The sequence below is a fragment of the Cupressus sempervirens genome, chromosome 7 (assembly GCF_028749045.1).
Source record: "Cupressus sempervirens isolate cs-2001-9-10 chromosome 7, ASM2874904v1, whole genome shotgun sequence".
Lineage (NCBI taxonomy): Eukaryota > Viridiplantae > Streptophyta > Pinopsida > Cupressales > Cupressaceae > Cupressus > Cupressus sempervirens.
The window spans coordinates 931,974,145-931,998,328 of record NC_143124.1 but is presented as its reverse complement, the minus strand read 5'-3'; the positions used below and the strand labels follow the sequence as shown (position 1 = coordinate 931,998,328).

Sequence of the window (24,184 nt, the reverse complement as noted above, 5' to 3'; positions counted from 1 at the left end):
GGTTGATGTGGACAATACTTAATAAGAGGTGAAGTCAAAGAAATTACAATACGTTCTTACTCATCTCGGTAACTTCATCTGGATAACTTTATGCACGATATAGTTTATTTTCCGCCTTGTAAATCCTTAAATCACTCAGCAAAACTTATAACTCTTGATGGCTCCACCATCAACATGGTCGCCCTGTTTCAAGCATTCATAATATATTCCCCATCATAAATAATACTTAGCCCCTAAATCACAGATTTGGTGGTGCTGACGTGAAGTGTCATTCATTTAATCTAACACCATATCATACATATCCTTCATTCCTTTTCATAGTCTGCGCACTTGCGGATTAGATTATAATTAATACATGTCGTTTACAATATAAGTTTATTTGCAAAATTGTTTCTTTGGTAGCCTTTGAATCACCATCACATTTTTGTCTATTGCTGCTCTTCTATCCTGACAAACTATATTTTTTTTTCATAAATTATATTCGCATTGAAATTTATAACTGTAGATTGATGTATATGGTTCTCTTAAATAATATTATTCCCTAACTTGTGCACTCCATATCTGATGAGGAACTGTTCATTGTTGTGGATATAAACTCCATTTGAATCCTTTTGATTATCAATGACATTTGGCACCATCAATCTTTGTATTGAATATGCTCTTGATATGAGCCCTTGTTGCATTGAAGCTTTTGTCACATTTCTAGAAAATGGTATCTATTGTAAGTCTTGATACTTTAGTATTGAGATCGTTTGGAAATGTCTTCAGTATCACTGTGGATTCCTTCAACGGTATAAAGATCTGCACGGCATTGCTCCTTGCCATGCTAATATTCATTCAATGCTTTTTCACAATAACATTATTGATTTTGATTAACTCACTGACTTCTAATCCTTGTCATTTGACTTCTATTCATAATTGTTGCTATGTGGATATTTATTCAAATCAAATCACTGCATCCTTATAATGATCCATCCAACAGTATGGCAAACTTTGTTCTTCAATTTGTTTGTGGCGTGTCTCAATCACCAATACATTTCTTTTAATATATTTGCTATTATGTATGCAGTTTTTAGAACTTATTTGCTGCGTATTATTTGGCCTTTGTGTAAGGTCATAATAAGCATTTAAGAATGTGTTGCCTTTATCTGATTGATTGATTGTTGTATTGTTTCAGTGATGTCTCTGTTCAGGATAATCTATCTTTCAATCTCTGTTGCAAGATCCTTGTACACAGCCTTCATAGTATTTATAATACCAGTTTTCTTTGAATCTTTATTGATGTCTTCATTTATTTTATGCTGATTAATTGTCTGTCTTTGTAATCTCAAAGTGTCTGATGCATATCTTAGTTCTCAGACTAACTGAAGTTGCTACATTATAATATAGATGATTACAATGATTTGATAAATCTATTTCTTCATTGCCACTGGTCAATTATGTATTTTCTCCAAGACTTCTGTTAAAGATGTATCATCGATTTATTGAAGACTTCCGATTCTATCTGCTCCATACTGACTTATCTTTTGTCATCACAATCCTATCTTTTATTTGTCATATCCACATTGTTGTTTTCTTTTGGTACATCTGCAGTTGGCTCTTATACCATGTTAAATTCTAGGATCTCTGCAAGTGTAATTATATTGCCATTATAATTGATATGTTTCAAATGCAGATCCTAAACTCTTATAAATATAAGAGTAAGAGACATGTCTTTATGATTAATCATTATTAGTTTATATATATATAAACATTGCATCTTAAGATTAAATCAATCCAACTGTAGCTATAGTCTTAACAAAATGATCAGATTGCAACCTCCAAGTGTAGTATTAAGATTCAGTACACAGCCCTAGCACCCAGACTATTCCATAGTTTTCTCAGACCTTCAAATCATAACTTCCCAGCAAACACAAGACTTTTTAACAATTGCAAATTATCCTCGGAACTTCCTGAAACATGATATGAGGAGCTGCATAACAGAGACAATTTGGTAAAAATAATCAAAACTTTATTTTTCGATACCCAAAATAACACGATCTGTCATCAAAAAACACAATTGAATACTGCCACTGGTGATATTTTCAGCCATAAAAAACACTCAAATGAGATTCTCAGATCCCACACATGCCAATCGTAACTTGGGCAGCCTACAAAAATGGTACAACTCCCTCTAACAAATTAAGCTACAACCCCACAAGTAATCATAGACTGAAAAATACCCATTATTATTTACTGAATCAAAAGCATCCAGGGGTGTGGGCATCATCCAAAAATATTGGCATTTTGATTTTCTATTAAGGTCGAGTGATTCAAAAGAAATACAATATCAGGTCCCCTTTCCAAAGACAATGATTTTCGTTGCGCGGATAGCTTGTTTTGCCTTGGTCCCAAGGATTAACAGAGTTTTCTCTTGGATCAGTTCAGTTTTTGGCCTAGACAGTTTCAATTGCTGGTCAATCGGGGTTGTTTCAGTTCCAATTGGGGTTTGTTTCAGTGGCCTTTCTAGACACTTACTATTTTTAGTTCGTCAAAAGGCTCAGAATTCTTCACTTTTTAGGGTTGGACTAGGAGCGTCTTGTTGAGACCTTTCTGGCGATCTGTCATACATGCATATCCAAGACCATTTGATTAGAAATTTTAATGCCTGAAGTTTAACTGATTTATGATAAAGTGACTTTATACCTTAAGTTCATATTGTTAATGCCACTTTATTATCTATGAGCACTTTATTTCCTTAAGTGCAGGAAAATTATTATTTCAAAAAAGAAATAAAGAAACAAAAAGGGGATTGTGAATAGTCACTTGTTTGTGCTTAAAAAGGGAAGAGGGAGCTCATTTTTAGCATACGTGGTTTTGTGATTTGGATTTCATTTTCTCTCTTAAAAGTGTTATTTTTGAAAGTCTCAGCTTTTAGAATGTGAGAGGATGAAAACCCTCAAGTTTGGGCAATGGAGAGAAACCCATTGTTGGTTGGAGAAATTGCACAAGTGTTTCACATTGTATTATAGGTTCATCTTTTCTGTTATCCAGTCTTGTTGTAGTTACTGTATCTATGATTTGATTTCTTGGTCATTTTTGCTGAAGAACTTCAATAAAACATTAGTTTTGAAAATGTACTTTGGTTGGAGATTTAATGCAATAATATTTTGAGACTTCTTTTATGTGGTTGTTTATTGGGGGTTTTGCTAGTGAAATCTTAAATACATTGCATGAATTTCTTTATTTAAAAAATTCTAAGATTTTATTTGAGAGGTTGAGAAAATATCCGATTAAGGATATTATAGAGGTATCAAAGCATCAAACTTGCCATCATGTAGGGTACAAGCAAAGATTTCATTAGGAACAACGATAAAGAAAGTTGTCTCAAATAGGGAAATTTGATAACTTTAAGTAGGCCTTGAGAATATCTGTGAAAAGATTCATTGTGGATCAGATTGAAGAATTTGCAGTGAAGCTTATTTCTTCCATCAATATTATGGAGCTAAAATATTAGTATTAGTATTTGGCGAATTGCAAATCATCTACGGAAGTATAGTTTTGAGGATTATATTTGAATGAATATTGGGTATGCTGTATGAAATATTGGGACAGCAATAACATTGGAGCTACCAAGACTTGGATGTTGGGCGACCAATATTATAATCAAAGTTTAATACAATGATTATATTGCTGAACTTTTAAATGTTGCTAAAGAGCCATTCATATTTGGTGATCACAAGATCTCTTTATTTCAGGAACTACTATATATTTCATTGGGTTTTTTTACATAAGGATGAGATACTATTCTTGAATACATAGAAATAATATTGTCACAAAGTTTTATTTCAGCCACTCAATCTGTGATTATGTAGTTGCCCCGAATAATAATATTTGCCGACTCAGGGAAATGTTAATGTTGTTAGTGCTCGATTTAATATTTGCCATTTCATTATCGGTTGTTGTGAATGAAGTTTGACAAAATTATTCACCTAATGTGTTGGCTGATATCTTATTAAAGACAGTTATTTTATTATAAGCCGAACTAACTTTATTGTGCCACAAATAATATTTGTTCGTGGGACCCAAATATCATTGTGATGGTATTGAAACATGTGGAAACAAGGATGGATATAAAACATTATAATTAGCACCTAAATAATTCATTTGGCATTGGATGTCAAGTTCTAGAAGAATATTTGATTATTGCATGCTAGTTTTGGATGCTTATTCTGGTAAGGCAAAAATATTTAATTTCATCTGAATGGCATGAAAGTTGTATGTAAAGAAAATTTTGGTTTTCGTGGGCTATATTAAAGGGGTGGAGGGGATAAATTTCAGCAGGCCTTTGTTTTGGATTGATGTTGTTGAAATTAGGCTGCTAAGAATTTTTTGGGGACAATAAGAGCAAATAGGTCACAGCTATCTTGATTGTGGCATATTCTTCTTGGTTGGGTAACGAAGTCTTTGAATGCAGAGATAGGACATTGGAGAGTTCAGGGAATCTGACAAGTCTCTATAGGGAACATTCTTCTTTTGAGTGGATGGTTTGAATTTTTTTATTCATGGTAAACATGACATAATCATTGGAAGCTGCAAGATGTAAAAGTGGCAGGTTACTGTTGAACACCGTATATTTATTCGACTAGAGTTTGGCGCTTGTAATGACCCGAACCAACACTATAATGTTCAAACCATATTTTTCCATTTTTCCTCCTTAATGCTAACCCAGAATATAAACCCTCTAATCAAATAACTCGCAAAGGTGAATAACAAATGATAACCGGGAAGATATTTCTACAACTGTTAAATATAATATTCAGGAACACTCACATGAAGAAGAAACACGAACAACAAATATAGGCCAGAACTCACTCCAAACACTCAGTCTTCTTCAAATTGACATTAAAGGTGCAAACATATAAAAATGCAATACAAATCAAAGTACAAAACCAGTAACTTTCTCACACTTCAGAAGTACGTTGTTGCATTAGATATCAACACTGCCATAACCAGCAACTTCTAGATAACTCATAAGATGTTATTGTATTATACAATAGCAATACAATAACCAACAACTACAAATCCAATCTTAAACACAGTTCTACAGTCAAATTGGAAAACTAAAGAGAAGAACCTATAAGCGCAACCAAAACACCTGAAATGATATCTCCTCTGACAATGGGTTTTCGTCCGCTGCCTGCCTGCACGAGGGGCTACGTCCTCACACTGGCTGAAAGCTGAAGCTTTCTAAAAACTCTCACAAGAGAGAACTGGAAATCTGAATAGTAAATCAAGCATAACAAAGGATAGAGCCTCATCTCCTTTTATTCTCGCAACGATGACCCTTCGACTTCTTTTCTGGGTTTCGTCTTATCTTTCCACATCCTCCTTTGTCCACTTGGAATATTAATTTGACTTTTAATTAACGACATTTCAGCTCTCATAGTCAATTTAATATTATAGTGATGACCCCCCTTAATATTTCTAATGTCCCCAGGAAAGGGACATTACAGTGCTGGCGAAGAGCCTTTGTTTTATGCAAGCTGCAGTTACAGGGATACACGACGATACATGTGATGCAGTGGTCCTCACAGAAAGAGATAATTTTTACTGTGTAATCATAAATGCAGATGGTGGGGCAGCATTTTCTCTGGATAATTTTATGCACGAATGCAGCTCTGGCAGAGTTTCAAACGTCGGACAGATTGGTGATTCTGTAAATGCTTCAGGTTGTAAGGTGACATTATTTACAGGATTAATCAGTTATCAACATCTTTTCCAGTCTGCTGCAAATAATGCTCAGAGACTTTGTTTCCAGATTTATTCAACACCTACTCTTTCATGGAATGTTTCTTCTATCAATTTCATTTCTGAATTAGTCCTTGTAGCTCATGGATAATTTATGTATGTCTCTTTTTGATGAGTTAACATTCAAAGGAACATGACAGCAAAACATGGAACAAAACACAAACATCTGAAACTACAAACTGTGTACTAGCAAATCTGTTTGTCAAAATTCCTATGAGGCAACATGCAATACCTCATTCATCGTTTGAAAAATTTCCAGCTTTAGAACAACAAGCATATTACAAATTTAAGGAGATACTAACTCAAATTCACACCAATTGCTTGACAAAGTACCTTAAAAATCAAACTGAAGATTTGGTGAATGAAAACAGTCGTTCGCTACTGTACGTGCTTGGGATGCATATTCGAATCATTGAGACTGTAGTTCATCCAAGAGCTTTGACATTTATCGCAAGGCAACCTATACAGATCGTTGTCTTCATGCTTGCTCCCAGCATAACCTGAGCCAAAAGATGGGCATCCTTAAAACCCTTGCCATGCGAGCTTTTCGAATTTGTGACGAGGATAACCTTACAGATGAGTTGGCCCATCTTTGCCAGGTCTTCATTTAAAATGGGTACACTAGAAAACAAATTTCTGAATCTCTCAACCAAGCAAATCTCACTTTCTCTCCCAATCTAAACCCACCCATAGTCAATTTGTCCCAGGTGCTTCCCTTCCTTACAATGAAGGCATCTCCCACAAAATCTCCAAGATTTTTCTCAAGAAAGGCATTCAATGCTCATTTAAGCCTTTTCATATTTTGAGAAATCAGTTCCCCCCCCCTGAAGGACCGAAGAGACATCTTGCTAGACTTGGGGGTCTATAAGATCACTTGCTCATGTGGCACTCCCTACATAGGAGAGATTGGTTGTTCATTCAGTACTAGAATAAAAAAGCATAGTGTTGACATTAACCATAAGCGGGCCCTCAAATCTGCCCTTGCAAAGCACTCCCTTGTGACTTAACATCACATTTGTCTTGAAAACACTCAGGTGCGCTCCAGCGAAGACAATTTTTTCAAAAGAAAGCTCAGGGAAGCAATAAAAATTCACAACCACCCATCCAACCTAAACCAGGATGATGGTTGCTACATTAGTGCTTCATGGCATTCTCTGTTAGCTAAGCTAAGATAGCCCCTCTCTTGCTTCCCCCTTCCACTTCTCTCTTTCTGCGTCCCTCACCCCCCTCCCCCCCTCCCCCCCTGTCTTGGTGCCTCAATCTCTCTCATTTCTTGCCCCTTTTGGGCTCCTTCTGCTCAATTTTCCTCTTTCTTCCTTTTATTTATTATTTCCACTCATTTATCATTTATTCTATGTGGTTTTTGCTTCTATTTAGTTTCTACTCATGTCTATGTTTTCATTCTCTTTTAGCTCCTTTGGTCTTTAGGTGTGAGGGTGTTTAGTAGCTAAGATGCTTGGTCCTCATTCTTCTTTTCTCATATTGTTTGCTTATCTAATTTCATTTATTTGTTTATGTTTACTGTATGGGGTGAATAAATTAATGCATATAGACAATAGACAAGAACATGTAATAGTAGTACTCCTTTTTTTATTCGCATATATGCCGAAGAGATTACATAGTGCTTCCAATGATGATTAAAGTCCATTTCGGACAGTGTACATATACCTCCCCGAAGGGCTTGTCGGCTACATGTCAGCTACATAATAATTAACCCATCAGCTACACAATATTTACCGACGACATCTCATCCCCCCCAAAAGAAAAAGTCACTTCTGAACGACAATTACAAAATATCTGAGACAAATTAACAAAATGGAATACATTAACTGACTAACTACAACAAGATAGATTTGTTTCTGTCACACCACTTTCACATTCGTCCCGTGCATGCACCAAATTGGTCTCCAAACCACGTTGCATCTGTAGCCTCTGCTAACACAATATTGTCTCCTTAGTCAAGCTGACCTTGATAGCCACCCATGCCGCTTTCACTTCCAACTCTTGGGTACACTTAGCTAAGTGTCGCTCTAATGCCCTCAACTGGATGATCAGCTCCTCTCGAGCTCTCTATGCATCCACCAAGACAGCTTCACATCCAACACCCACTCCAAGTGCCTCAAAGCGTATCACCCCTCTCCAAAGGCTTGCTCCGTTGATCTCTCCACCTCCAACACACTATGCCTGCAACAGCTCTCGGTCTCATCAACTGGTCACACTTCCCACAACTGATAACTTAACCGATTGGGGGTCTAGGGGGCATTGAGGGGTCGACAATTTGTCTTTCTCCTTTTCTGTTTTGTCTTCCGCAGCAAAGGTTCTGACAATTTCCAATTTGCTAATTCCCACTTAGCTGCTCGGAACTTCCCCAAAAATATCCCTTTCTTACATTAAGACTTCTTTTTCTCCCACAGTGTGGGGAAGGAGTCCGCATGATGCTTGATCTTCTCTTGGCAAGTTTTCCTCCTTGGATAAATTTGCACACACAATGCCTTCTTTTCGTCACCGTTACCTTCCCTTAACACACTCTCGCGGTGACATTGAAGAGTTTAACTTCTCTGCGCTAGATCTTTCATATGCATTCAATGGTCCTAGAGGGAATACTTCTTGCGACCCAGTCTTACTTTGAAAGCGAACAGTGGCAGTTCAATTACCTTAGATGCAACAAAAGCACAACACTCAACACCAGCATCACCCCTTAAGCTTCGTTGGCAAACTTGGATTCATCATTCAGCAATGTTATAGTGAAACAACAAACTCTACAACCTCCGTGCCTCCATTATTATTTTTCTCTGTCAACGGATTGGTCGGTGTCAGGAATGAGGCCGCGGGAGGAAATTGTAAGGCCGCGGAGCAAGGAAGTTCACGCCGGCCAAGGGAAAAGGGAGTCCATGGAGGGAAGGCAGCCATGTCCGCGGAACACTTGCCGGCAGGGCTGGGGTGTCCGCGGACAAGGATGTCTGCGGCCACGTGTCCGCGAAACACCCCCCGTGGGACATGTGTCCGCGGGAGTCTTTGCATCCGTGGAAAGTCTCTCTTTCCTCTCTTATTTTTTGATTTTGATTTTTTTTAATTTTCTTGTCTCTTTTTTTTTTATATCTCCTTTCAAGCTTCGTCATTCTTCATCGACAAGGGAGTCGTTCTCGCATGATATATCTTTAACTTTGAACCATTGACTACTTTTGGTATTTCTTTCCCGTGCAATGTCCATAGCTTGATTGTTCCATTACGTATTTGGTATGGTCTGACCCATTTGACTTTGAACTTCCTCGATTAGATTTTGTTCCATCCGCTTCACTTCAACACCAGCTGTCCCAATTGAAACTTATTCAATTTCACATGCTTCTCATGCCATATCTTCCACCTATTTTGTGTAACTTCCATGACCCATTGTGCATGCAGTCGTTGCTCATCTAGTTTATTTAAATTATACCATCCCTCCCTCAGACTTTCCATATCTCCAAGCTTGTTCTTAAGACTTGGTATCATGAATTTCGTTGGTTGCCACTCCTTGCCGTCAATAGCTGTATTCTTGATTTTAGAATCTCCACTCTATACTATTGAAGTTTTTACTAAGCCATTCTTCTTTGTTTCCTGTGCAGACCGTCCGATGTGTTTTCCTTGCTATCGGCACCTTTCTACTAATTTCATGGTGCGGTGTAACCTTTTCTCTCCGCGTGGTCTGTTCACCGTGTACCGGACAGTGGGATCTTTCCTTTTGCTGCCTTTAGCTTCAACCGTAACCGCCTTTGTTTCTTCCACTTCTCTGTATTCCTTCAAACATTCCTTTTCCTCTCCCTTTTCATCGACCCTTAACATATTATAGCTCAAAAAGAGTTCGTTATCCTCCATCTGCCAGTGGAAAAGGTTCACCAAGTCTAGGTCGTCCTTATTCGATCCTCCTACTCTCAATACTCCTTCGTCTGGTTTCATTCTCTTCTTTCCTTCATCGTCACCCTCACCTTCTCTTTCTGAGTCTGACGACGCAGCCTCCTCACCTACCATTTGTGTGTGCAGGTCAATTATGAATCATCTGCCTCCACAGTCCATTGATAGGCTATTTTGCTTCCAATCATCTTTTACTTTTGCTTGCACTAACCAATTCTGTCCCAGAATAACGTCATATCCTTTTCTTTTTAATGGGATGACCACGAATTCCAATAAAAATGGCTACGTTCCAATAGTTACCGGTTGCGCCCTCAAGGTTCCCAACGGTTTGATCCCGTGTTGGTCTGCCGTGAGCAATTGAAATGTTGGTGGCCACAGCGTAGGTTGTCCTAACTTTTTCCATACATCTTCTAGTAACACATTCATGTCTGACCCTCCATCCACAATTGTGTATGTCAAAACAGTTCCCAGAATGCCCATCTTGACTACCGCTGGATGCCTTCCTGTTGCGAGTGCCAATAGCATTGGGTTTGTTGTTGTCGTTCCATTACCGTCCCTTCCTATTTCCTTCATCGTCAATGGTGTCATATTCAGAATGGCCATTCATAACTAAGGCATTGTGAGAAGAAGGTCACTTAATTTGATCGGGACTTCCATTTGCATTACTTGCCTTATTATGTTTTGCTCAACCAAGTTCCTTGTCGAGCTACCGATAGTGTCCTTCAATTGTAATTTCTTTGCCTGCGCTGCTTTCTCAATTTCCACCAGCGCTTCTTCCAATCTCTTCTTTTCTTCCGTCGGGTCGGGGTACAGTTTTGCTTGTTTATGTGTGATTGCCAAGACTTCTTCTTCGTCAACGCCTATGCTAATCAAATTCACTTTTGATTTCGAGCACTTGGCATCTTCATGGTCTCTAGGACCGCACCATCTGCATAACAACTTTGGTGCATTTGTTGATGTACAGTTCCTTGCAAAGTGGCCCCACAAATTGCATGCTTGGCATTGAACCATCGGGCAGCCATTCGCATCGTACTGAATTCGGCTGCGGCTCCCATCCTTATTGTTGTTATTGTTATTGCTATTGTTACTAATATTGTTGTTCTGCCATCTTCTATTATTTCTATACCCACCCGAAGTGGCACCATCATTGCTTGTGTTTCCATTTCCTCCTGACGCGGAAGCCTCCTATGTCAAGAGCACTTGTTGATGCCCTCTTGTTTTCATATTGAAGGGACATCTTTGGTGGAATGTCCCATAATTTGATAGATATCGCAGAACTGGTTCTTCGGACAGGATCCCTTCGTGTGACCTTCTGTCTTGCATTCCGTGCACCATAGTTCGTTTCCCTTCGTCTCTTTCTGCATATTCTTAAATTCCTTCATCATTCTGATCATATCCTTCTGGAGAGCTCGGACCTTCTTGCTGCCCTTTTCGTCACCGTTGCTATCTTCTTTCCAAGACGCGTCATTTGAGTTGGATGAGCTACTTTTCTTTTTCTTTTTCGTTTTCTGTTTACTTTCTAAGTCCATTGCCCTATTGTATGCTTCGGTGTATGATGATGGCAGCACAATCTTCATTTTCTTCGTTAACTCCGAGCATAGTCCTTCAATGAATCATCTCTTTTTTAGCCCATCTGTCGGCTTACTTTCCATTTTATTGATTAATTCTTTTAGTTTTCTGGCATATACACGGACTGTTTCATTTTTCCTTTGCGTTGTGGTGTATATTTCTGCTACGATCTCATTGTTGTCTCGCAACAATTGAAATTCGACGATAAACTCCTCTTTAACTCCTACCCATGTGGTTAATTTTTGGGGATCGACATCAACAAACCAATCAATTGCTACACCCCTCAGGGTTGCTGAGAATTGTCGGACCCACTCGTCTGTGTCAGTTACACCATTTTCCGTCCAAATTGTTTCGCATGTCTTGTAGTGTCTAATTAGATCGACCGTTCCATCACCATCAAACTTTGGCAATTTCTCCTTTGATCCTGCCATTATTACTTGATTTTGTGTACAGGCGCTGTTCAGTATTGCAACACTGGCGTTGTTCGGCACTGTAGAATCGGCGTTGTTTTGTACTTTGACACTAGCGCTCTGCACTCCAACACCGGCGCTGTTCTGCACTCCCACACCGACACTTTGCACTCCCATACCGACGCTCTACACTTCAACACCGACGCTGTTTTAGATAGTCGTCTTATTTCCAACAGCTGCGTTATTTGGTGAAGGGTCTTCGTTAAGTGAAGTCATCCGTTCCGGAAGTGTATCCCGGATGAAGAGTTCACTCCATGCTCATGCTCCCTCGGCACTCCGAGCTGTGCGAGTTAATTCCCTTTCATCTAAATTCTCTTCCCTTAGCGTATACAAGCTAAGAAATTTCTCCCTTGCTTCTTCCACCAAATCCAACCGCTGTCGAGTTTCTTCCAACAATTCCTCGGTGCTTCGATGTCCATCAGCAATTTGTTGAAACCTCCGTCTGCATTCAGCCTGTTGTGCCAAAATTAAATTCCCTTGTGCTATGCGTATTTCATCTTTTTCCTTTAGCTTATTCTTATTTTTGTTCAGCTGATTCGGCATTAGTTTTCATTCCTCTGCCTTCGTTCCAGGTCCATGGGGCAACAGCGCCAAATGTTTACCGTATGGGGTAAATAAATTAATGCATACAGACAATAGACATGAACATGCAACAGCAGTACTCCATTTTTTATTTGCATATATGCCAAAGAGATTACATAGTGCTTCCAATGATGATTACAATGATGATTAAAATCCATTCCGGACGATGTACATATACCTCCCCGAAGGGCTCATCGGCTACACAATATTTTGTAAAGTGCCTTGACAAATTTGAAGTTTTACTCCTATTTTCTGCCTTGGTAATTTTGTCAAACACTTTCCCTGCAACCTGGGTTTGCTGACGTTTGCTTGTTTTGTTTTGGTTTTTGATGCCAATGATGTTTTGGTAAATACGAATGATTGCAAAGTAACTACTTGAAATGCTAATGATATGCAACTTCTTTTTATTTCTTTTTTTTAATGCAAATACATGAAACTCTTATATGAAAAGTACTCCTACAGCCAAGAGGTATTTTCACAAATACTTGGCATGCATCCCATGAATGAATATGCAATGAGGCATTTTTTCGAACATTTGCCATACAAACTGAATAGCTAATTTTAACTGATTCCTTAAATGACTGAATGTTTAGCACAAATACTTGGCAAGACAATAAATTCTTATCAAAATGAACCTCCTTTCACAATTGTAAAACAAGGAGAGAACCTGGAATAGTAATGAAAGTGTTTATGGCTGAGTAGTCTCCATTGAGTTTGGAAAGCCACCAACAGTACTAGCTGTCCCTGGATTTGCTTCTACACACTCTGTCTTCTAGTTCGAACTATGCATTACTTCCTTCCACTGCTGTATCTATACTGCTGAACTAAACTAGTACCGACCTATACCTTCTTGTTATCCACTATGAGGCTGGAAACTTCTGCTATGCACAGCTGCACCAAACTGAGTCACCTTTCACCTCTTCAACCTGTTATAATCATTGCTAGGAAGTGACGTTATATGCCTAGGATAAAATCACATCAACCCAGCTACACTGCGATTTTGCTGTAGCAATTTTTGTGATTATTTATGGGTGCCGAAAATGCCTTCCCAGGCCCAGCCATACAGCCTTAAACTCCTACAAAAAGACTTGAAATTGATGCCACCAATGAACATGGATTTCCTCCAAACTTTCGAACTACTCTTCCTTGATTCACTTCACCAAATTCGAACCCCTTTCCTGGTCCAAGAATTTCGAACTTAGCTCTGCCCTTCACCTTGCAAAAATGATGTCAATTCTTTGATGCCCAATCTGAGACAAACCCTGCAAAAAAATTAACTCCGAGTGAAGCTCAAATGAATTGGCTGAATACCAATTCCACTCCTCCAACTAGGGTTGATATCTCACAACCGAAATTGGCACCTTAGAGTCTTCAAACCCTCAGGCAAACCTGCAAGCACTAAAGCTCTCAACACAATAGATGATTATACAACTCAAGATGTCTCAAATGCCCCCCCAAAAGCTCCTTTTAAAGAATTCATAAGTAACTTCAGAAACTTCTAGAATAATCTATTACTTTATTCTTTTAAGTGAATTTTTTTGATATTTTATTACTTTAGTCATTTTAATATTAAATTAATTAAATATAAGGTTACTTTTTAATATTTTTATTTTAATAACCTTATAAGTAATTAATCTAATATATTTTTCCCCTTTATTTCTTCCCTTTTTAGCCTCCGGGGAAAATTAAAGGCTAAAAAAAACAAGTAGCTAGTGCCTGTCAAAAAGGGGACATTACATATTTATTGACAACATCAACCCATCGGCTACACAATATTTACCGATGACAGTTTATATGGTTGCTCACATATATATATATATAGAGAGAGAGAGAGAGAGAGAGAGAGAGAGGGTGGGGGGGAGGGGAAGAGGGAGAGGGAGAGGGAGAGGGAGAGGTCCTCTTCTATATTTACTTATGCACTTGCTTTTACTCTTCCTTTCTCATTTATTTTCTATCTGATTTCATTTATTTGTTTATATGGATAGTCATATATATATATATATATATATATATATATATATATACACATGTAGATATAATATACATATATGTATATAATATATATACATGTGTATATATATGTGTGTGTGTGTATATATATACACACTCTTTATATAAATTGTATACATAGTATATATATTTTTATTTTATTTTAGCGTTGTCATCTTTATCATTTTGTTGATTATTTTTTTTATTATAATAATTATCATCATCATTACCTTCTTATCATCTTTGTTTGACTTTATTATTGTCTGTAGTGTAATATCTTATTTTTATCTTTTTATTGTTTGTGGTGATCCTAATTTTGGCTTTCTTTTTCTTTCTTTTTCTTTGTATTGGTATGTTTCTTTCTATTTGTTGACCTTGTGTTGCCTCGATCTTTGTGACCCTCTTCCTCTCATACATTGGCATTCTTACATATATTCTTTGTTTGGTCTGCAACTATTCATTTATCTCCTCCAACTCTTCACATCTTGATGATGGATCACTTAGTGTGATTCAAAATGTTGATGCAAAAATATGGCACACAATCAAATCCAAAAGATGCATCTCTCAATTCTCGGGAGTATTAGATTTACCAAGTGTTGGCAGAAATTATTAATAGCGTTGACTTATCTTGCCTCTACAGCAATGTTCAGTGACTAATTACACGTTAGAAAACAAATTGGAAAGTATTGAATCCAGTTATGAATATTCAACATTGGGAAAATGCCTGATCAGGAAAAGGTTATTAAGGATCTTGCTCAAATACAGGAAAAGCTAGCTCAGGTTTGGCAGCTAGATAAAAGAAAAGAAGTACTCAACATGTGAGATGAATATAATAATCCCTCCACAAATTTAGAAAGATTTACCCTTTATTGATAACACAAACATTCATCCAAAGCTACAAAACAAGAATACTTTGGCAAAGAAGTAACATGAATTGGTCCAGGATCTGCTTGCAAAAGAGAGGTGAAGGAATTTGTATGAGGAGTTTTCAACCGACAATAATCAGCCTCCACGTGAATCAAATCTCAAACAAGATTTGAAAAGCAAGGAAGAGAAAATTACTACAAAGGTTATTGATGGTCTTATAAAAGAGAAGCAATTAAATACCAGTGATTTGCAGCCTTCTCATGATCACGTAGAAGATGTCAAATATAACACTGGTTTGTTGATAGGTAGTATGGAGGTAGAAGTTTCTTGCAGGGCTGTCTACGGTAGTGCTCTTGATGGGCATGTTGAGAATCCATCGGAGAAGATTGTCCAATCAGCCAATGCTGATGACTCCACATCTTTTGAGGGTGTTGATGCTGATTTTGATTCACATAAGGGTCTCTACACATGATATGGATTCTTCTTGTGATGAGTATGAAATCAGACTATCTACATCTTCTTTCAGATCATGACCATCTTCTCAATATCATAGAGATCTATTCTAAAGCATTACAGAACAAGGAAGAAGTGGATATCCTTTCTTGTGAGCTCATCAATACAAAGGGCATCCTAGAGGCTGCTTTAGCAGCATTTCATGAAGCGAAAAAACAATTCTTGAACTAAATAAAAAATTAGATTTGACATACTCTAATCTAGCCCAACATTCAGCTATGACCGTTGAGAAGGTTGTTAGTAGAAGTCACCCACTTCCAGTAAGTAGATTGCACATTATGATGAGTCATTGACTGAGGTTGGAGTTATTTATTGTGCTTACATTGTGAGGAGTGCTCATCATTTTTGTTTTGATCCACACGTGGAAGGCTTGATGAGGCACAGGTCTAGGTTGACTCAATGATTGTCATCCATTGTGGGTTGAAGGTCTATCATCTTCAGAAGATGGGAACAGACGTTGCAAGTACCCAAATTAGGTGACTGTGGCAGATTACTTACAAGGACCACCATAATGATACCTATCCGAAAGGGGTTAGTTACTTCTATAACACAAAGATCTCATGTGGACACAAGGTTACATGATGATTATGGTGTTAGTTTCTAAAGGCTGGATTAATTGCAGAGGTGCACATCCATCAAGGTCTTGTAGAGGTTGGAGGTAGTTGTGGGGTTAGCAAGTTCTTGGAGTAGTTTGTATCTCCTTATGACTGTTGGATGTGAGAGCAATTTTATTTGAGGCCCGAGTATTGATAGAGTTGGCAGTATGGCTTGGGTGGGTTCCATTGATGGGCTTCACCACTTTTGGTTTGGTGAAGATAGATCTGAGGTGAGCAATAGGAGCTTGATGATCTTTTTGGACCTATTTTGAGTTTGATGGATTCCTCGTGTGTGCGGGCTTTGGATAGTTGGCATGGTCTATAATTTTACGCAATTGAGGGAGGTATGATAGGGTGGCATTGTGAGTAGCTCTCTATTGAGATGTCCACCCCTGCGACACGTACCGTTGGACTACTCCACCATTTCTAGCATGGTGGCATGTTGGTTGTGTTAGTTGGGCAAGATTTATCCTCTTCATGGGTGCAATTAATGCAAGAGTTAGTTGGTGATAGCATGGACAACACATAGGTGTAGACTTGGGATCTAGGTGGGGCATTCACACATGGGTATGGATCAAGGAGTTGAGAGGACGAATTTGTTGCACTCCTTCCTTGAAAGAGTTTGGTACAGTGTTGAGCTTCTACCATCTCTTGGTATTAGAGGTGTGCGTAGTACAGTTGGAGTGAGGTACATAGTTGGGTATAGAGCATTTTCTTTTATGATAACAACACATTACATGTTGTCTCGATCAAGTATATAGGTGGGCATAAAGCATTTTCTTTTACAATAGTAATGCATGGCAAATTGTCTCGATTGAGTATACACATGAGACCAAGTTCTACCATCTCCATTTTGTGAGACCAATCTCACAACTCCTACCACTAGTGTTTGATGCAAGAGCATCGAGGGTGTACGATAATCCTACATCACACAAAATATTCATATTTTGATTTTCTATTAAGGTTAGGTGATTAGAAATAAGTGCAAGCATCTATAGGTGTACATGGACCTAGGAAAGCATCCAAGTAGAGATAGGGGTTAAAATTATTTAATATTTGAACCCTACATGTAAAAGTAACTATGGTTTTCAACAAGGGACTCATTTTTCTATGCTTTATAATGCGAAAATTATAAAAATCCCCATCTTGGCATGGAAATGGGGAAGAATCATGCACTCATATATATCGACTTATTACATTGAAAATAGGAAAAGACAGATCTTGAAGTGCCCACTTTGGATTCTTGACAAGAAACCTCTTTACAAGCTCTCCTAGGGATGTTGAAAAGTCATCTTGGGATATGTGTTGTGTGTCTGATCTCCAAGAAGCACAATAATGCTATAAAAGAGAATCTTGCGATAGAGGTTCTTCATTTGGAAATGAGATATTCTCTTTAGAGATAGAGTAGTAGTTGCTAAGGGGTCTATAAGAGTAGCTTTTAGCTCTAGCTTGCAAACTTATAAAGTGGCTAATATCTTGTAACTAATGAACTTTTGATTCATTTCATTATAGAGATAGAAGGTGAGCTATTTCTTACAATTTAATAATTTATTCTTGTTGCTATGCTATGTATAATTATTAAGTGGAGTACCCCTTCATTTAGTGTAACAAAGAATGTGTTTGGATCTATAATAGGAGTCCTCATCATTTACTTGACCCTTCAATCAAGGTGACCAATAAAGAAAAGTATGGTTAAAGTGATGGGATTGTGCAGCTAGTTATAAATTGTGGGACTCGCACCACTTAAATCGTAGAGTCACTTTATAAAGTATTAAAATGAAATAATAAATTAATATTCCCTAGCCTTAGGAAAATCACCAATTCTTGAAACTAAAGACTTTGTACATTGAAGTTGAAGGAAGGATAAGACTAAGACCTATCAAATATAGCAATTATTATAAATAGAAATGTTCCCCGAAAGTCTAGAAACTGAAGATGTTGCACATTAAAGGTGGGTGATTAAAGCTACGATAGTTTCCAAAAGAAACCCTTACTATAAATAGTAATATTCTAAAGTAGAAAGTCAAACCAAACTGACCTCATTGATGTCTAAACTCTAGACAGACAATTACTAAAAGTTATAACTAAAATGGTAAGAATGAAAAAGATGTCTAAAACCACTTCAAAAAGTGTCATTCATCTCCATCAATCTATTGAACACTAGAAACAATGAAATACTCCTCAAATCATGCTAACATCAACCTAGAAAGACAACAACTACATTACAATAGAACTTGAAGATTTGGACATTGCACCCTCCCTCATAGAGATCCCAAACTCATTGCAAGTCAGGCGAGTTGTCCAAGTTAGCAAGTTGGGTCAACCCGACTGAGTTATGCTAACTCGACAACTTGGCTCACCAAGTTTTGAGCATAACTCAGCCAACTTGGCGAGTTAGCATAACTCATCGAGTTCGAGCTGCGTGACTCAGCCGACGACAGTGCCATAGTTGACACAGAAAAAAATAAAAATAAAAAATAGATTTTTAATAGTTTTTCTTCTGCATTCCTTTTAACACTAAAAGGTTTTCTAATTGCTTAGTATGGGAGAAAAATCAGAAAAGTGAGAGAGAGGAAGAAAAAAAGAGAGAAGTCATTGGTTTACCACTAATAGGGAAGAAGAAGAGCATCCACAAATACTTTGAGGCCATAGGCTTGCATTGGGAGCATTAAGGAGTCAATAGCAACACTTCTCAACTCATTTGCATGATTTAAGTGTTAAAGTTTGTAGATTTGTTTTTTGTATGTTAATGCATTTTTCATTAATTGTTAAATTTTATAGTTTAAATTTCTAACTCTTGAATGATTTTTATTAAATTGCATAAGACAAGTAGAATAATAGCAAAGTGCAAACTGCAAACCCTGCAATTGTTTTAGAAAAAATTGTAAACATGCATTTTACAATTCTTTCTCAAAATAATGTAGGGTTTGCTGATTTTTGTTATTAGTTTATAACTTCGTAACATTTTGAATTTTCTTTCTGCAATAGCCTTAACAATATTTTTTCACAATGCCTCCAAAGGATCCAATGTGGAAAAATACCGAGGATTTTCCTAGCAGAAAAAACAATCAAACAAAATGTTTTTTTTTTGTAAAGAAACTAATTATGATGGCATTAATAGATTCAAATACCATGTTGCTGGCATACTTGAGCATCTATTACTATATGCGATAAAAAAACTGTTGAGGCAAAACATTTTCGTTATGTCCTCTCAAGAACACATGAACAAGAGAAGCTAACTAAGAGAGGCAATTGGAAGAGTTTAGTGCTATTGGCTCTAATGCTCCCACATCTGCATCCGCATCCGCAGATTGTATTGGAAAGGGTTCTACGAGGTCTCAATTTCATCCTAGTGCTAGTACTACTACTTTTTCTTCTGATAGTGGCACTATTACCTTTCATCTTAAAGTGTGGACGTCGAGATTCAATAGTTATTTTGTGTTGTACAACTCTTGTTTGAGAGCATGGGTTGGAAAGAAGGAGATTCATGATGCTGCCAAAAAACAAATTTGCAAATTTTTGTACTTTTGCAACATTCCATTTATTATAGCCAGGTAATTCTTTTTTATTTGTTTGTTTTAAGTATAAAATTAAATTTTTTAATTTGTAGTTTGAATTGGAGACTATGAAGTTGAAGTCTACATTCTCTAATCATAATGATTTATCATCTAACCATAATCTGTTCGTGATAGGTTTTCTTATTGGCAAGCCATGATAGATGTCACGACTCACAACTATTTGTGGTGTGCAGTTTAAAGCGCCTACTGATGTCGAGTTGAGTGGCCCCCTCTTACTAGAAATGGTTGAGGATATGAAACTTATATTAAATATTTCATTATTCCAAATATTACTAGCTTTAACTAAAAACATGTTTTTAGACCTCGAGCACAACATTAGGCCAACAGTAAATTAGTATGTAGCATAAATGATGCAAGAGCACTTGGGGATCTGAGCATTCAGCACAACCCAAAAAGAATAAAAGAATTAAATGTTTCCAATATGTTTTGGTTTAGTGGTCTTTTTGGGTAGCTCTTCTTCAACATTGTTTGAATTAAGACAAGTAGTTTTATCCACAAATGCCTAAAGTAACAATACCACTTACAAACAAAATAGAAGCTTAAAAAAATCAAGTGGTAGATGAAAATTGTCATCTTCCAAAATTTTAATGTAATAATTAAATTTAATTAATTAATTAATTGGTCCCCAAATTTAAATAATATAATACAGGGACCTTTAATTAGTTACTTTAATTAATTTATATGGGGCTCAAGTTAATAATATTTGTATTTTGTGGTTCCAATTGATTTAGTATATCTCGAACCCATTTTTATTTTAATTGTTTCCGTAGGTGTTGCATTCAGCTATCTTTGTAAACCCTTGGGAGTTTCTTCGAATGGTATTTAAGCATGGCATGTAAGTAGTAGTTGTCATGTGATTTTGATTTAGATTTTTTGTTGTATTTCCGGAAGTTGGAGACTGAAGTAGTTCATTCGTAGTTTCGGAGGTGGAAGGTCCTCTCTATTTTGCTTGTGCAGTTTGAGTGTTCCAACACCACCCTATTCTTCCATAGGGAAATATCACTTAGATATTTCATTTATGCACCAAATCTATCCATTGGGCCTTTCGCTCATATTTCACAGTTTGAGCTGAATTTGTTAATCATCTTCGTGGAACAATCGATCATGGTGTCGCCACTCCTAGTCATTTTATTATATCTTGCTATTCAATGATTATGTTATGCCATCATTGTAGGAATTGAGAGTAATTTGAGCATTCTAGAATAATATATTTATTATGGTTAGAATTGTACGATTTTATTGTTTGTTTGGGTAGAACTTAATTGTGAGGCGGAGGCAAATATAATTCCCAAAGCATCAAGTTCTGGAAGTCCACATAATAGACGACATTGTTCTTGTAGCATAACTACCGTATGATAGACTCTTGTTGCCATATTGCATGAATCCCAACACTCCTCATACCATGGTACGCCATATCCTTCGCTCACTAAACATCCCTATATTCTACACTATTGCACCCCATCTACACCTTATGGCATTCCTACCTTGCCCCTCACCATACACCATCCATTCCCTCCATCATCCATTCCCTCCACCATACGACTAACTGAGATCACCATACATTGTGTTCAACACACTCCTCCCTCACCGTACGAAAAAATCCTATCCACTGCACCGTACAACAAACTCTTGTCCCACTTTGTAACCCACCGTATAGGCTGCCACTTGCTTCCACCGTACGAAGAACTTAACGTAAGTTTCCTACCCCATTCTGCACACTCCCTCAACTCTATGTACGGATCATATTGCCACTGTACCAAGGTCTATCACTATTGTACGAACATTCGCTGTCATCGTACGGGCATCTATGGTTGTCATACAGTTCCTATTGCTCCCAAACAAACCTTGATATGAAGATTAAGGAATTCTTCCTCCTGAGGACATCGGGAACATTACAAAAATCCAAACTACTCCAGCAAGCCGCAGCCTATGAAGTTTTGAAGTAGGATATCGACATCCACTAATTTCCAAACCAATTCAAATGGCAGATATAACTTCATTATGCTAAGAATAATAGAAAGAAAGGCATCTAACAAGTAGATGTTGGAATTCAAGAAAGATGAATGTGGAGATGGATGGCTTAAAGAGAATGTTAGGTTTGTAAGACAAACTCCAATGTAAAACTGTGAAAGATGTCAGAATTGGTCAGCAAGAGAGACACAAAGGAATGAATTGCAAAACAAAAACCGTCCACTAAATGGTAGAGAGACAAACTATTTGAAGTGATGGAATTAATTCTCAAGCACAATTGTAAGAAGATAAGAACAAAATACCAGAAGTCGAGAAGGAAATACGAAAATACGCCTAAGACAAAAGAATGAGCACTTAAGGAAAAAAAAGTATGTGAGCATGAAAGAACATTGATAGTAGTAGTTCAAAAGATTAACACTCCTTCTGTACGAGGACGCGTATTTTGGACTTCCAAACCTATTCTAGTCCCCAATATGGTACAAGGACAAATTTTTGTCGCCCCCAATGGCATTTCGAAATGGGTAATTTGGATACAATCCCCAAAATGCCACTTTGAGAGCAGCAGGGTATGGGGTTATGGCTAGAAGTCCCCAAGATGGTCAGGGGACGACTAGAAGTCCCCCTACCCATCTTGGGGACTCTTGGGGACTTTTGGCCGACCCCTATGGCCCAAGCCATTTTGGATAGCCAATGTTTAGAAATAAGGCATTTTTTAATTTGGAAAAGACGCTTCATGGGCCACAAGGGCATCCATTTCACACTTAACAATAACAAAACCTAATCTAAGCATAAAATAACTAGAAAGAAGAAAAATAATTCATCTTCACATTTGCAAAGGAGAAGAGCAGCAAGAGAAGGAGCAATTGATCAAGAAGTGAACAACGGTTGAAAGGGGAGGTTAGGGCATCAAATATACTTGATTTAGACTCTTAGACCTGCCGTCCACTGATTATGGATATTTATATATTATTGTGGCCTTCTATGTTTACTATTAATATTTTAATTTTAGTACTTAAGTTTTTATATTTTATGTCATTTCATGGTTGAAATTTGCAGCCTTTGGGCTTTATCGCTATATGTATGCCATATATTGACAATAAAAGCATTTGAATTAAGCTTTTGAAATTCCTATGGTGAATGCCTTATCAATGTTATGATATGCACATTTGAAATATCTCTATATATGAAATGACCCTATGTTTTAAATATCCATCCCCTACCATCCCTTAAAATTTGGCCGTAAGCTATACTTGTACCTCAAACTTGTCCTTGACCCTGAAACTGTATGGTACATAGATTAACATCAAATGATAAGAAGAAAAAACAGAGTCCAGGGTTAAATTTCAACAGTGGAAGTCCATACGCAGCCTATGAAAGAAATAGAGGTTGTCATTGGTCATTTGAAAAAAAAGAAGTGAAAATTATGAAATGGTATATAAATTGCAAAAGAGAGGGGATGAGGGATGCACAGCTTGTAATAGGGATGTGCGGCAGTAATGAACCAATTCGATTCTCTTTATGCTGTGCATAGGTGTATGGCATAAAGAACAGAGTAAGTAGTGTGTGTGGGGCTGCAATAAGAGGAAGAAAGTAGTGGAATAGGGTGAGAAGAAAATCAATGTGCACAAGCAGGAAGAGACCCTTAGATTAAAAGGGAGAAAACAAGCATGAAGAAAATTGGAGCAGCACAGTTGAAGCAGGTTTCCAGTACGTGAGAGTAGAGGAAAGAGAAAATTCCCTATAGAATTTAAAAACCATTTAGGGTTGCAATTGTAAAAATAATATATAGGTAATATAATGTTCCATTGCTGCTATCCTTGAGTTTGATTAGAAGCTGAAAGTCTCTGAAGTTAGTTTGCAGTTTGTGGGGCTTAGAAGAAGGGATGGACTCCTCTGTCAATAAACATCACAGAAAATACATTATATAGAAATATAAGCTCGTGAAATTAAAGTTTAGGATCAAATGACATCAACAATCAATCTTCCCAAAGGTTAAGGAACATGTCTATTGTTCATGATCATAATTATAGTCAACATGTCCATTTATCTTGTCATCCAAGATAAACATAACATGTTTTTGAAATGGAAACCAAGGGTGACCAATAAATTGCTATCTAAGTAGAATATTTTTGTAGCTATAATAACAGATGGATACATTTTAAAGATAAATGTGGCCATGTAATGGATATGATTTAAAGACAAATGTGAGAACAAAAATGCCGTTGTATATGACTACAAGAAAAACCATATATAAGTTGGCTACACATGTCTGCCAACGAACACTTGTATTTTGAATCTTCGTTCAAACAATAATTTTTGATTAATAATAGATATAGCCAAATATTATATAGAAATACCTTTTAAACAAAAT

The 24,184-nt window shown here is 37.2% G+C and overlaps 1 protein-coding gene across 3 annotated transcripts in view; it reads right to left on the bottom strand.

Annotated features, from left to right (window-relative positions):
• Positions 1 to 24,184, bottom strand: part of LOC149550625 (D-alanine-D-alanine ligase family) — a 332,888-nt gene that overhangs the window by 84,237 nt on the left and 224,467 nt on the right. The gene's annotated exons all lie outside the window — the stretch shown is intronic.